The sequence below is a fragment of the Chrysochloris asiatica genome, unplaced genomic scaffold (genome assembly GCF_000296735.1).
Source record: "Chrysochloris asiatica unplaced genomic scaffold, ChrAsi1.0 scaffold00279, whole genome shotgun sequence".
NCBI classification, from domain to species: Eukaryota; Metazoa; Chordata; class Mammalia; order Afrosoricida; family Chrysochloridae; genus Chrysochloris; species Chrysochloris asiatica.
Window position 1 is genome coordinate 799,149 of NW_006408797.1, and position 15,371 is coordinate 814,519.

General features: G+C 40.2%; 1 protein-coding gene across 1 annotated transcript in view; it reads right to left on the reverse strand.

The window, feature by feature from the left end:
- The window catches only part of CANX (calnexin), a 60,700-nt gene extending 46,442 nt beyond the window's left edge, over nt 1-14,258 (reverse strand). The window contains exon 1 of the mRNA XM_006874451.1: nt 14,143-14,258. The gene's annotated coding sequence lies outside the window, so the exon portion shown is untranslated. The remainder of the gene's footprint in view (nt 1-14,142) is intronic.
- Nucleotides 14,259-15,371: the final 1,113 nt, after the last annotated feature.

Here is a 15,371-nt window from a genome sequence, read left to right on the forward strand (position 1 = left end):
CGTCAATGGAAGAATGGGTAAACTTTGGGACATACATGCAATGGAATACCATGCAAAGCCTGAAGAATAATGATGAATCTGTAAAGCACCTCGTAACATGGATAAACCTCGAGGACATTATGCTGAGTGAAAATAGTCAATCACAAAAAGTCAAATATTGTATGAGACTACTGCAAAAGCTTAAGAAAAGGTTTCCATACTAAAAGAATTTGCACAGGGTATTAGGTTTTCTTGTTAAGCCTTTGCAGAGAGCATAGGGCCTCAGGTGGAATCCTAAGCTCCACCCAGAACCCTGAGCTGGGACATCCTCACTTGAAAAGACATGCAGACCAACCCAGAACTGCTGGGAGAACAGAAGATTCTTACTGAAAGAAACACCTGCATAAAAAAAAAAGCAGACTGCTTGGCTGTTTGAATATTAAACAAGCTGTTTGCTTTGGAGGCATCAAGTCAAGAAAAGTCAGCCCACCAGAGAAAACCCCCTTCTAGGACTGAAACTTAAACAGAATCCAGAAGCAGTCTATGCTCACTGGTGACCACCTGAGTCTACTTTGAGTGGCAATGGGGGAAGTGCAACGATGCAGACATGGGCTGAGTTTGGCCATATTCCATTGACAATTGTTGACCCTGAGATGACAGAGAGAAGAGGAAGGGCTGGCTGGTCTGAAGTTCAGGGAGATACGTGAATTCCTGAGCCCATGGGTACTGGCCTACCCCCTGGGGCCTAGGCTTGAGTGAAGCATCCAGCTTATCTTTGTACAGGGAGGTGTGTGTTAACTCCCAATTTAGCAGCTAGTACCCATGTGACCTAGTAGTTTGGATGGCTAGCTGACCAGAAGTAGACCAGATGAAGATTAAAATGTTTAATACTAGAAAAAAGTGTAAATTGCTACAATTTGATAAACTAGACTTTTGCTTTGGGATGTAGATGCTCAAAATTACAACCAGAATAGAAGGGTTCCTTATATCAAGGATAAAGCTTGTTTCCTCAGTGTACTTGGTTGATAAGAGCGGGCTAGGCACTGACCATTAAAAATTGTTTCTCATTTTTAAGTGCTGTTGAGTCAGTTATGATTTACAGCGACCGTGTATAAGGTTTCCGAGGAGTGGATGGTGAGTTCGAATGGCCATCCTTGTGGTCTAGTGACTATTCTACCGTGTTGTACCAGCGGGCTATAAAGGCATGAAGTGGTTGAATTACAAGTTTTCATGAGTTTCACAATGAGGGAAATAAGGTAGAATCCCTGATGAATAATTTTCCTCTTTTCCAGATGTATCTGGTAAAAGAGGATGGGGGGGATAATGTGATAGGATTTTATGATTCAACTGTGAGTAATTGCTAGCAGGAATTAATTGTGATTGTCACAACTGTAATTGTATTAAGATGTGTAACTAAAAGGGGTAAGTAATCTTTCATTTCAAGAACAGAGGATCCCAGGACCATCAAGAAGAGCATGAGTGTAATGTGAGATCCCTACTTAGAAATGTGGTGACAGCAGAGATGGTGGCATAGAGAGACAGAGTAGCTGTGGGCTCTGGGCCTGTGGACTGAGTAAGGCTGTGTGCCTGTGGGCAGGAGGCTGGCTTTCAGAATGTGCCCTTTGGACGTTCAAATGAATATATATTTTCTGTTTCGTATGTGTACATGAAATATTTTTGCTCTGTTCATTTGTGAAATATAAGACGTAAATGGAGAAGCACATGAAGGAAGTAGGATGATGGCTGTTGCAGGAAGAGGATTGTAATCATTGAGATGAAACGAAGTGTATAATTTGTTGAATATAAAGCTGATGGTCTTGACTGTAAACCTTAATTTGCAATAAAAAGTTAAGAATATTCATAAAAAGTCACGGATGAACCTCTTAAATATATATTGTTGTTGTTATGTGCCGTGGAGTCGGAACCGACCCATAGCGACCCTGTACAGGGTTTCCGAGGGTATAAATATTTACGGGAGTAGAAAGCCTCATCTTTCTCCCGCGGAGCAGCTGGTATTTACTGCCAAGAAAAAGAACCCTGGTGGAACAGTGGATTAAGCATTGGCTCAAACTCACCATTCACTCTGCATAAGGCTGTCTATTGTCATACATACAGAAACACGAGGCTGTCTGTTATACAGATTTATCGTTATCATTTCATAGATCCTATAGAACAGTTCTACTCTGTCCTATAGGGTTCTAGTGAGGCAAAATCGACTCAAGAGCAATGAGTTCCATGTCTTGTTAAAGTAAAAGAAGTCATTCTGCAAGGCTAATTACATAGTCCATAATTCCAATCACAAGGCACTCTGGAAAGCCAAATCAACAGAAAGAGGAAAATGATCAGTGGTTGCCAATGGGAAGAAGATGTTGTTAAGTGCCATCAAGTCTATTCCGACCCAGAGCGACGCAACCCTGTATAGGGTTTCCAAGGAGCAGGTGATGAGCTTGAACCACCACTCTGCAGTTAAAACGACTTTGCAGTCTGACGCATTAGCCCACAGTGCCATGCCAAAAGATAGGGTCAAAAACAAGTTAAGTATGAAAAACTGTCAGTCTAGAGGTGCCATAGAGACACAACAACTAAATTTAGGTAAAAACTAATGAAATCTAAGTATGGATTTCAGTTAACAATAATACTGCACTGTAATGAGTGTACTAATAAGTAAAAACTAGGTATGGGTTATATGGGAACTCTATGTTGTTGTTGTCAGGTGCCATCGAGTCAGTACCGACTCATAGCGACCTTATGCACAGAAGAACGAAACACTGCCGGATCCTCGGCCAACCTCACTACTGTTGCCAATATACCGTAAGTATGAGACACGAGGTTTGGTAATCCTGGCCTCCAAGGAGCACTCTGGCTGCACTTCTTCCAACACGGATCTGTTGGTTCTTTTGGCAACCCATGGTACTTTCAATATTCTCCTCCAACACCATAACTCAAAAGCATCAATTCTTCTATGGTCTTCCTTATTCACTGTCCATATGTCCTTATTCACATGCATATGAGGTTATTGAAAATACCATGGCTTGGGACAGGTGCACCTTAGTCCTCAGGCTGACATCTTTGCTCTTCAACACTTTAAAAGGGTCTTGTGCAGCAGATTTGCCTAATGCAATACGTCATTTGATTTCTTGACTGCTGCTTCCATGAGTGTTGATAGCTGATCCAAGAATGTCCTCTCAATTTCAATCTTTTTTCCGTTGATAAGAATGTTGTTTATTGGTCCAGTGGTGAGGATTTTAGTTTTCTTTACATTGAGATGTAATCCATACCAAACGCTGTGCTCTTTGATCTTCATCAGTACATGTTTTAAGTCCTCGTCACTTTCAGCAAGCAAGGTTGTATCATATGCATATCGCAGGTTGTTAATGAGTCTTCCTCCAATCCTGATACCATGTTTTTCTTCATACAACCCAGCTTCTTGGATTATTTGCTCAGCATACAATTTGAATAAGTATGGTGAAACAATACAACCCTGATGGGAACTCTATACTATCTTTAAAATCTAATTGTTCTAAAAAATAAAGCTTATTCTATAAAAAGCTTATTTTTTTCTTTAGCAGTTGGCAACCTGCCTCCACACACAAAAATCCTGGGGTTGAAATATACTACAGAAATCTAACATAACTTCTTTTTGAAAAGAAACTGATGTCCAGATATTGACTTGCCAAAAATCTGAGATACTGTCAAAATAAGGACAGAAAGCAAGATTTCTAATCCCTAATACAGTATACTCTATCATTTTGTTTTAAAGATATAGACTTTCATATATTTTAACATCTAAGAGGAATTTCAGAAACCTAAAAGCAGAAGCCTACTCTTCTCTGCTGCTACTATTCTTAAGATTTTCAACAAGTAGTCTAAGAACAAAAGTAATGTTTTTAAAAAAACAAACACCCTCCCAAATACAGAGCCAAGTGATACCTAGATTTGGACTGCTCAGGAAGAAAAGTAAATAAATTACCTCTAAACTGAAGTAGCATAGTGGTTACGAATCGGGCTACGAACCGTAAGGTCAGCAGTTCGAAACTACCAGCTGTTCCACAGGAAAAAGATGAGGCTTTCTGCTCCCATAGATTTACAGCCTCGGAAACCCTGTACAGGGTCGCTATGAGTCACAACACATAACAACAACAAAACTGACTTAACATTTTCCTGTAGTAAAGGATTATTTAGCACATTTCCTAACATTCTCTATTCCCCAGCTCATGCTCACTATACTATATGCCCCTCTAGGGCAAAGTTTCTCAAACTACTAAATACTATTAGAGCAGTTTCCCCCACTTTTATTTTCTTTGTTGTATTGTGGTGGCTTGCATATTGCTATAATACTGGAAGCTGAGCCACTGAAATTTAAAATATCAGCAGGGTCACTAATGAGGGATAGGTTTTAGCAAAGATTCCAAACTAAGAGCCTAGGAAAAAAGGCCTGGCAATCAACTTTAGAAAATTAGACCATGAAAACCCTATGAATCACAGAATCTTATTGCTTAGTTTGGAACTATCATCAGGAGGTACTCATCCCTAGAGAATATCATGTCTGATAAAATGGAAGGCCAGTAAAAGTGAGGGAAACCGATGAGATGGATTGCCACATGGCTGCAAAAATGGACTCAAGCCTATCAATGATCTTGAAGATCAAAATATTGGCGTAGGACCAGGCAATATTTCATTCTGTTATACATATGTAGCAATGAGTCCAAGCAACAGCAAGTAACCCTGAAAATCAAGTCTTTGATTTTTTTTGTTTTTTTTTGGGGGGGTGGAGAGACAGGGAGAATAACTATCAAAATAAACTGCAATACTACTACAACCCACTTTTACTAATTTGCAATAATGAGCATATACAACGAAACCTAAGGGGCATGCAAATTTTTTCCTTCTATAATAAATACGTGTCTATGTACCTGCTTTGAATAATCTGAAAAAGAATGAAGAAAACAATCCAATTTAGAATAGCATCTAAAAGAATTACAAATAAATTTATCCAGAGAGGTAAAAGATGCTAAAATGTTGCTGAAAGAAATTAAAAAGCTAAGTAAATGAAAAGATATGTATGTTCATGAACTGTAAGACTTAATATTGGTATCACTACTATGGTAGTGTAGTAGTTACGAATTGGGCTGCGAACCACAAGGTCAGCGATTCGATCTGCTCCTGTAAAGATTTACAGTCTCAGAAACCCTGTACAGGGTCACTATGAGTTGGAACTGACTCGACGGCATTTAACAACAACTACTCAAAGTGATCTACAGATGAAATGCAATCCCTATAAAAATTCTATCAACATCCCCACACTCAAAAGACATGAAAAAGCTATTCCTCCAAATAGCCAAATCAACCTTGAAACAGAACAAAGTAGGATGACTCACACTTTCCAATTTCAAACATACTATAAAATTACAATAAGCATGTTTTCAAGATAGTATGGTAGTGGTACATGGACAGACATATATAAAAGACTAATGGAATAGAATTGACAGTTGAGAATTCTCATACATCCATGTCCAATTTATATTTTACTTAAGAGCTACCAAAATTCAATGGGGGAAAACAACCTCTTCAATAATTGGTGCTGGCACAACTGGCAAAAGAATGAAGCTAGAAATTAACTCCAAATAGATCAATAACCTATATTTAAGAACTTAAACTATAAAACTCTTGTAAGAAAAAAATAGGCATCAAACTTTAACACCTTATTTTTGATGATGGGTTCTTAGATAGGACACTAAAAACATGACCAACAAAATAAAAACATTAACTGGACTTCACCAAAATGAAAAAAATTTGTGCATTAAAAGACTTTGTACAGTATATGTAAACTACAAATCATGTCTTCAATAATGTTCTCTTTTAAGATTCATGTTCCCTGGTCCTGTCTACTACTTAAGAATAAACACACACTAAGCTTCAGCTACATGCTTTGGGGTAGAGGTGGATCAGACGTGGTCTCTGAGTTTCCTTCCAGTTTGAGCTTACAGTTGCTCCACGGCCATCGGTCTGAATCAGATCAGGCGAGCATTGGAACAAAGAAGTCCTATAAAGTGCATATGGACACTCAGCTCCAGCTGGTGACTTCTGTGATCAGTTTCAGAAAAGCTGTTTTAATTTAAAATTGTTTTATATTAAACATCAAGTTGATATAAAAAACAAAGGGAAAAAAAAAACACAGAAAAACCTATTTGGAAACCAAATATTTGGAAACCATATATTCAGAATATAAGGAACCTCTAAAACTTAATTAACAAAAAGACAATCAAATTAAAACCTGGGGACAGGACTTGGATAGACATTCTCCAAAATTATGTTGTTGTTGTTGTGTGCCATCGAGTCGGTTCCGACCCATAGCGACCCTGTACAGGGTTTCTCCAAAATTATAGGAAAGGCCAATAAACACAAAGATGCTAAATGTTGTTATTCATTAGGATAAAATGTAAATCAAAATCCAATGAGATATTACACCGTCTAGGATGGATATTGGTCTGGCGTTGTGGCTTAATGTGCCAGACTGCAAAGCCTTTGAACTACAAAGTCGGCAGTTCAAGCTCACCAGTTGCTCCTCAGAAACCCTATACAGGGTCGCTATGGGTCAGAAACGACTCGATGGCACTTAACAACAACAAAAGGATGGATATTATCAGAAAAATGGAGACTAACACAAGTTAGCAAGAATGTGGAGAAACTGATTTATTGATGGTACAGCCACTGTGGAAAACAATTTGGCAGTTTCCTCAGTATACCCCAATGCAACATTATTCACAATAGCTAAACGGTGAAAATAACCCAAGTGTTCATCTGTAGATAAAATGTAGCATGTATACACTATGGAATATTATTCCTTCACAAAAACAAAATTCTAATACATGCTATAAGAATGAAGCTAGAAAATATGCTAAGTGAAATTAAGTCAGTCACAAAAGGGTCAATATTGTATGTTTCCACTTATATGAAATAACTAGAATAGAAAAACAGACAAAAGTAAATTAGTGAAGAGGAAGATAAATTTGATAAAGGAAACAAGTGTAAATTGCTACAGTACTTGACCTATACTTATGGATGGAGTAGCTCAAAATATCAACTAAGAGTGAAGGAGTCTTCACATCAAGTATCAATCCTATTTCCTCCCTCTGTATACAGGGACAGGCAACTTAAACACTGGCTACCTAAAATGGGGGATATAAAGGCACAAAGGGACGGCTTACAAGTTTTCAAGAGGGAGTTTAGTTTCAGAGTGTGCAGGGGAAGGTAGAATCCTACTGAATAGTTTTCATCTTGTCTGGACAAGTCTGGAGAAAGGAGATGGGAATAAAATTCTAAAATTCAATACTGAGTAATTGTTATCATGACTAATTGAGACTGTTTTATAACAAAAAGTATGGAATAGTTAAATCTTACAGTCCAGGAACAGAGGGTCTTAGTACCATCAAGGGAGAAGAGTATGAGCGAAATGTGGGACCCTATCCACAGAAGCAGCGACACCAAAGATGAAGACAGAGATGATGACATGGAGAGATAGAGCTGCTAACGACTCTATAACTCATGGAAATAGAAAGGTTGTGTGCTGGTGGGCCAGAAGGCAGGCTTGCAGAATGTGCCCTTTGGTTGTTTAAAATTTTATGTATTCCTGAGTGTTTTTGTATATGCCCCCCTAAAAAAAACAGAGGGAATAGAAGCAAATACCAATGAATGATGGATGATGCATGGAGGAGATGGTAATCATTGCAATGAAATGAGTGTAAAACTGTTTTACCATATAAACTATCACTCAATTCACAATAAAAACTTTAAAAAAAATAAAATTGGTAAATCATGTTGTTAGTGTTGTTAAATGTAGTTGAGTTGGTTCAGACCCACAGTGACCCTGCATAGGGTTTCTGAGAAGTAGTTGATGAACCTGAACCACCAACCTTGCAATGCAAACTAACTTTGCAGTCCAGTGCATTAACCCACAGAGCCACACCAGGACTCCAGATTAGTGAATACTAGGGGTTAAGGGAGGAGTCCTGGCATGGTTACAGTACACACATGGACTGCTAATCGTAAGGTCTGTGGTTCAAACCCACGAGCTACTCCTTGGAAACTCTATACAGGGTTGCTATTAAGTCGGACTCAAAGGCAACAACTACAGGGGTTAAGGGAAAGAAGGAATGGAGTTACTGGAGAAGGGATACTGAGTTCTGGGGTGATGAAATATTCTTAGAAATGAATGGTAATACAACGTGGTAAACAACTAAAATCACTGAGTTACACACTAAAAAGGAGCTCTGGTAGCATAGTGGTTACGAATCGGGCTGCGAATCACATGGTCAGCAGTTCGAAACTACCAGCTGTTCTGCGGGCGAAAGATGAGGCGTTCTGCTCTCGTAAAGATTTATAGCCTCAGAAACCCTGCACAGGGTTGCTATGAGTAGGAATCGACTCGACGGCACATAACAACAACACATTAAAAAGATAGTAAACTTTTTGTTATTTGGGGGTAAATCAAAAAGCACTGCTACAGAATCATAGTAGAAACTTTTAGTAAACACAAAACATTAAAAAGTGAACCTATTGTGTATCGACATATTCTCCATCTAGCTCTACAGACTTCTGAAGTGGCGTTACTCTTTAACCCTTACCAGATGAATTTGGCACTCTTTGGTTTGCACCACATCAAAACAGCAAGTTTTGGCATCAAGAGACTCATGTTTGTTTTAAATGTTGAGTTCAGGAAACAAAGAAATATGCAGGGGCAAAATCAGGGTTGCAGGGTGGATGGGATAAGGTTTCCCAATGAAATTCTCATAGAACAGTCCTTACTACCTCATAGGACAGCCCTTGCTACTCTCAAAAAATAAGCAGGTACACTGTTGTGATAGAAAACAACTTCTAGACACAATTTTCTTGGCCTTTTTCTCACCAATAATTTTTAATTCTTAACGCTTCTTCCTAATAAACCCTGATGATCGTCCTGTATCCTTTGAAAAAAATCTATCAAGATTGCACCCTTAGAATCCAAAAAAACAAGTCATCAAAACCTTCTGAGTTGACCTCTTTGCCTGGAATTCAACAGAAGTCACCATTCGGGATTTTTTTTTTTTTAAGACACCCTAAAGAGATTAAGACAAACGTTATTACTAAGAGAACTTGTTTGTAGCCATACACTGATGAGAGAGACATATTTTGTTTGGACTAAACTGTACTTACCGTACTACGTATGAATTTTAAGGAGCTCTGGTAGCGTAGTGGTTACGAATTGAGCTGCTAACCTCAAAGTCAGCAGTTCGAAACTACCAGCCGTTCCACAGGAGAAAGATGAGGCTTTCTGCTCCCGTAAAGATTTACAGCCTCAGAAACCCTATGCAGGGTCACTATGAGTCGGAACCGACTCCACGGTAGTTAACAACAACAACAACCTGGTGCATATGTGAACTGGAACCCTAGTACCAATACTTTCTGACTTACCCTCCTCATACATATTTTATCACAATGAAATCTGAGGGGGAAAAAATTCAAAAACACATTACTGGCATGATAAAAGTACACTGATTACATACACATGCACATAAAAAGCGGTGAGATCTGAGTAAGGTCTGTACCAATGTCACTTTCCCATTTAACACTGCACAATAGTGATGTCAACATGGTGAAATGCATAAAGATGTCTCTGTACTATTTTTTTTTTCAACTTCCATGTATTATCTAATGTTTTTTAAATGTTTTACTCAGTCACCAAACTACCACTTCTCTTGAATAAATTCTTATAAATTTAACTTTGTTATCTAACTGCAATTCTATTCTCTGCATATTCTAAAAAAAGTACATTATTTTACCATAAACACTGAGCAATGTACACAAGATTTCAACTGAACATAGTGTTTAAAATAAAATGTGACTGACACTATTTCCAATTTAAGCAAATGCAGAAAACTACTAAGATCAACCTTAGGAAAAGGCATGTTGTTAAGTGCCATAAGTAGGTATCTTGGTGAATTACTAACCTCAGGGCAGCCTTCAGTTTCTTCATTTGTATAATGACAGTGACAGTGGAGTCCTGGTACAGGACTACAGGATAAGCACTGGACCACAAGGTTGGTTTGTACCACAAGGTCAGAGGTTCAAACTCATTAGCCACTGCTCGGAAACCCTCTACAGGGTCACTGTGAGTTGGAACCGAATTGACAGCTCTTTAACAATACCTCATAAGGCTGCTGTGCAAAGTACATGTGAAATGATTGCAAAAGTACTTAAAGGAAGCACTCAATATTAGCTGTGATTTTCAATCTTAAACTATCGTCCAGCAGTACATCAAAAGGAAGCTGCCAGAAACTCAAGCCAGGCTCAGAAGAGGGCACAGCTGACTGATGTCATATGGATCTTAGTTGAAAGGAGAGAATACCAAAAAGATATTTACCTGTGTTTTACTGACTATGCAAAGGCATTTGACTATGAGGATCACAGCAAATTAACAATAACATTGCAAAAAATGGGAATTCCAAAACACTTCATTGTGCTCATGCGGAACCTGTACATAAACCAAGAGGCAGTCATTCACACAGGACACAGGGATATTACATGGTTTATAAGGAAAAGGTTGTGTCCTTTTATCTTTCATCATTGTATACTTATTTAATCTGTGTGCTAAACAAATAATCTGAGAAATTGGACTAAATGAAGAACACAACATCAGGATTAGAGGAAGACTCATTAATCTTTGATATCCAGATAATAATTTTGTTGGCTAAAAGTGAAGAGGACCTAAAGCACTCGCTGATGAAGATCAGAGACTACAGCCTTCATTATGGATTACCTCAAACATAAAACAAAAATCCTCACAGAATAACTATTAGCATCATGGCAAATGAAGACTGAAGTTGTCAAGATTTAATTTTTACTTGGATCCACAATCAATGCCCATGGAAGCAGCAGTCAAGAAATCAAATAATGGACTGCAATGGGCAAATCTACTGCAAAATATCTCTTTTTGTAGTGTTAAAAAGCAAAACATCACTTTGAAAACTAAGGTGCACCAGACCCAAGCCATGGTGTTTTCAACTGTTTCACATGCATGTATAAACTAGACAATGAATACAGAAGACCAAAGAAATGATGCCTTTGAAATATGGTGTTGGAGAAGAATAGTTAACTATATCACGGACTGCCGTTAGAATGAACAATACTATCTTGGAGGAAGTACAGTCAGAAAGCTCCTTAGAAGCAAAGATGGTGAGATTTCATCTCATATACTTTGAATATTATGTACAGGGACCAGTCCCTAGAGAAGGATTCTCCTGCTTGATAGATGGTCAACGATAAAGAGGAAGACTCTCAATGAGATGGACCGGCACAGTGGCTGCTTGTACACAGGGCTGCTAGGTCAGACACAACTAGACAGTAATACCTACCAACAGATTACTGTTACCCAGTTAACAGATTACTGTTACCCAGTTAACACCTTTAATTTGATAAGTTTCAAAACTCTGAATTACAAGCCAAAAAACTGAAAGATTTACATTGGAACAGATATTTAAAAGGAATACAATTCTAGTCACAGATGAACCAGCTGATTTTACTACTCTGTGCATCTGGTAAAAAAATAAAAACATTTTAAGAGTTTTATAATGCTGAAGATTCTCCAACTTCTTTATAAAACAAAATTCTCCCAAACATTTCCACAGCTCAGAACTAACCTTAAAGTTTACCTGTTGCAGTAGAGCAAAGCATTCAGCCAAAATTCTACAGTAAACTATATGTTGTTGTTATGTGCCGTGGAGTCGGTTCCGACTCATAGCGACCCTACAATAAACTATATAGATTACAATTATGTTTGTTGTTGTTAATTATCATCAAATTTGTTGTTGTTGTTAAATGCCATCAAGTCGGGTGCAACACATGGCAACCCTGTATAGGGTTTTCCAAGGAGATGCTGGTGAGCTTGAAGTGCCAACCTTGCAGTTCAAATGGCTTTGCAATCTGGTGCATTAACCCACAGCGCCACATAGTTACTTCTAAAAGTACTGGTGTGGCGCTGTGGGTTAATGCGCTGGACTGCAAAGTCAGTTTGAACCGCAAGGTTGGCCGTTCAAGTTCACCAGCTGCTTCTTGGAAACCCTATAGAGGTTCTCCATGGGTCAGAACCAACTCAACAGCACTTAACAAGAGTTACTAGCAGTATCGGTTCTATTTGTTCCATTCTACAATTTTTCAAAGTAGTTTTATGCTCACCATCTAGTTTGTTCCTCTCAATAGCCCCCTAAGAAAACAGCTCATTCCCATTTCTAAGATGTATAAGATGTGTAAACAAAATTTAGTTATTCTGGGTCCAGAATCCCTAGTCTCTGGAACCCAAGCATTCATGCTTATCAAATGTCGTTTCATCCCTTAAAGCCATCCTGCAGAGCAGTTAACTCTGAGTTTGCCAAAACTGCAGCAATGAATTCTGTCAAAACATTTACACCCCTATGGTTCTTGGAAGATAATGTGATAGCGGACTCTCCTGTTACATTTCGATAGTTAAGCAGGGGAGATACGCTGACAACAGTTTTCAGGAAGTTTAGAAAATCTATTTGTTATATGACATTCACTCCAATACACACTCACTTTTGCCTTCTTATAATTCAGTTACCTGTCTTATTTTCTTTAAGCACTCTGGCTGTGCCAGTGCAAGTTCTCACATAGTTCTTTACCTTTGTTCTTAAGAAATTACAGCAAATGTGCAAGATGGTTGACAATTCTATTCATGACCCTCAAATACTACTGTAAGAACCCTTGAGATGCAGAATTATTTACAGATCAATATGATTCTGCTTAAAAAGAAATCTACCTATTAAAAAATTAAAATAGCCCACTTCCTAAACTACAGGCAAAGAAACTTAACCCTGGTTCACCTTTGCCCTCCTCCCAAGCTTTTAATATTCCTCTTGGTTTAACTTTCCTCAATCAGCATTCCTTTGTGTCATGCCCAGCAGTTAATTCACAAAGTCTATTTTCTACCCTCTCACACACACACTTGCAGATACATACACATGCATGCCAGAAAGTTAACTTCAGGTCTTAGGTAACAGAACTTAGCCAACAAAGTTAGTAGTGAACCAACAACATTCAGATTCTTATTCTATTTTACATGCATTTTAATTTAATCCCCAAAACTTCATCATACCACCCCTCCTCCATACAAAGCCCTGGAACTTGTAGGACAGTGTAGAACTGCCTCAGAAGGTTTCCAAGGCTGTAAATCTTTTCAGTAGCTAGCTGCCACATCTTTCTTCCACAGAGCGTCTAGTAGGTTTGTCTGTTATTGAGTTAAACTGTCAATCCTTTTAGTTTGCAGGTGAGCACTCAAACACTGTGTCAGAGGAACTTCAAAACTCCATCAGTTATTTTTCAGGAACTAGGGCACAAATGGTCCAAGAAGGATTCTATCCACTACAACCAACTGCCTAACCCACAACTCTAATCCCAACCTGATCATTAAACTAATCGTATGACCTTGGGCCAGTCATTTTGTTCTGGGCCTCAGTTTCCTCCATTGCAAAATGAGCTGCACTCAATTCAGTTTTCAGGTCCTTCCCTACTTTTAGTGTTCTGTGAAATCTTACTGAATTACTCCCCAACCCCAAATAGGTGTTGTAAACTTTTCCTATCAACGCATGTTCCCGTACTTTCTGCTTACTCTTTAAGGTTCCAGTCTCTCGTCTTTCCTTAAGATTTTATTTTCAAATATTCTGAACCTATAACGCCAATCCTAAATATTCTCTCTCGATCCGCTATCACCTTATCCTCACTGCTATAGGTACCGACTAGGCCCGATCCCATTCCAGACCATTACCCATTTACTCCAGTCTACCTCGGGGCTCTCCAGGCAGCCAGGAAGAGGCCTAAGAACCTAGAAGCACAGCCATAGGAAGAAGTTAGCGTTCCCAGAGGTCAACGGAGACTCTAAGGCACCTGCCACGCCTCCCAACCCCCGCGATGGGGTCTGGGCCTGGCTGCCCAAACGAGGCGGCCGAGGTCTGGGCCTTGCTTCTCACCGCCGACGCGCTCGCTGGGACCCGAGCCCTTGAAACCCAGTCCGACCCCTCGGGCCTGACCACGCCCGACCCTTCGGCCGCGGAGCTGTGATTTTGGGTCACCAGAGTCTTCTTAGGCCCGTGGGTGTGCACAGGACTCCCGTCTCACCTCGAGCTTCCTGAGGAACGCCGGCGGCGCCTGCGCCTCCTTCTGACCGCACACCTGGCCCCGCGCTGCAGTGGAGACAGCGGCGGAGGCGGCCCGACCGTCACGTGTCGCAGAACCAAGAGGCCGGAGACACCGCTGCTGCCGCCGCGCGAGCAAGCCCCACGCACGAAGCCCGGCCCAGTGCCCGCCCCTCGCTTGCAGTGGCTGCTAAGAAAGCCAAATCCTGCCTCCCCGCGCAAGTTCTGAAACTCAGTTGGTCAGTGTCGCCATCGCTCTATGCGTTTTCCCATACGCCCCCTAGGGCTATTCTTCGTGGAGTGTGATGATTAGCTAGAAGTAAGGCAGGAAGTGGTTGCTGATTGGGTGGCAGGTGAAGGGGCGGATCCCGATGGAATCAGGAACGGCTGGCGAGGGCGTCCTGGGGCGGGGTGCTTGGCGCTGTTCCCTTGTGTTCAGTTGCTGTGCTATTTTAGTGGGTGTGCAGCCAGGCTTTTCATCTTAATCTCTGTGGTTTTGGCGCCGGAGCAACCCTCAGAGGGAGTGGGAGGTCTGGTCCGTCATCAAGAAGGGTCTGGCCCCTACGCAGCGAATGTGAGGCCCAACGAGGCGCACGGAGGGTTTTGGCCTGGCGGGAGTTAACTGCACAGCACTTGATAACCGGCTCCTGGTTCCTGCACAGTCATTGTTGAGAGCCCTGAATCTTGCGATCGCCTCTTTGCTTAACATAAAATGCAGTTCTGAATAATATGTAAGGGGGTGGGGCTTCAAAAATTTCTTAGAAAAACTGAATTACAAGATAATGGAATTATTCCAAGAACGTTTGAAGTCCCCTCGTGTAAACTAAGGTTATGTTAAATTTCCCATTTGTGATGTTTTCTGCACGTGAGATTTAGACATAATGGCAGAGGTAACACTGGACAACAGACTTGAGGGAAAAAATGATACAATGGAAACATTTAAAATTCACAATTTTTGTAACTCTAGGGAGTCCTGGTGTAGCGTTGTAGTTAAGCACTGGACTGCTAACCACTAGGACGGTGGTTCAGACCCACAAACTACTCCTTGGAAAGCCTATACAGGGTCTCTATGAGTCAGAACTGACTCCAAGGCACACAATGACAGCAACCACAGTTTTCAATATGCCAAGAGCCTAAGACTGAATCCTGTTGTCAAGTGCCATCAAGTCGGTTCCAACCCATTGGAACCCTGGATAGGGTTTCCAAAGAGCA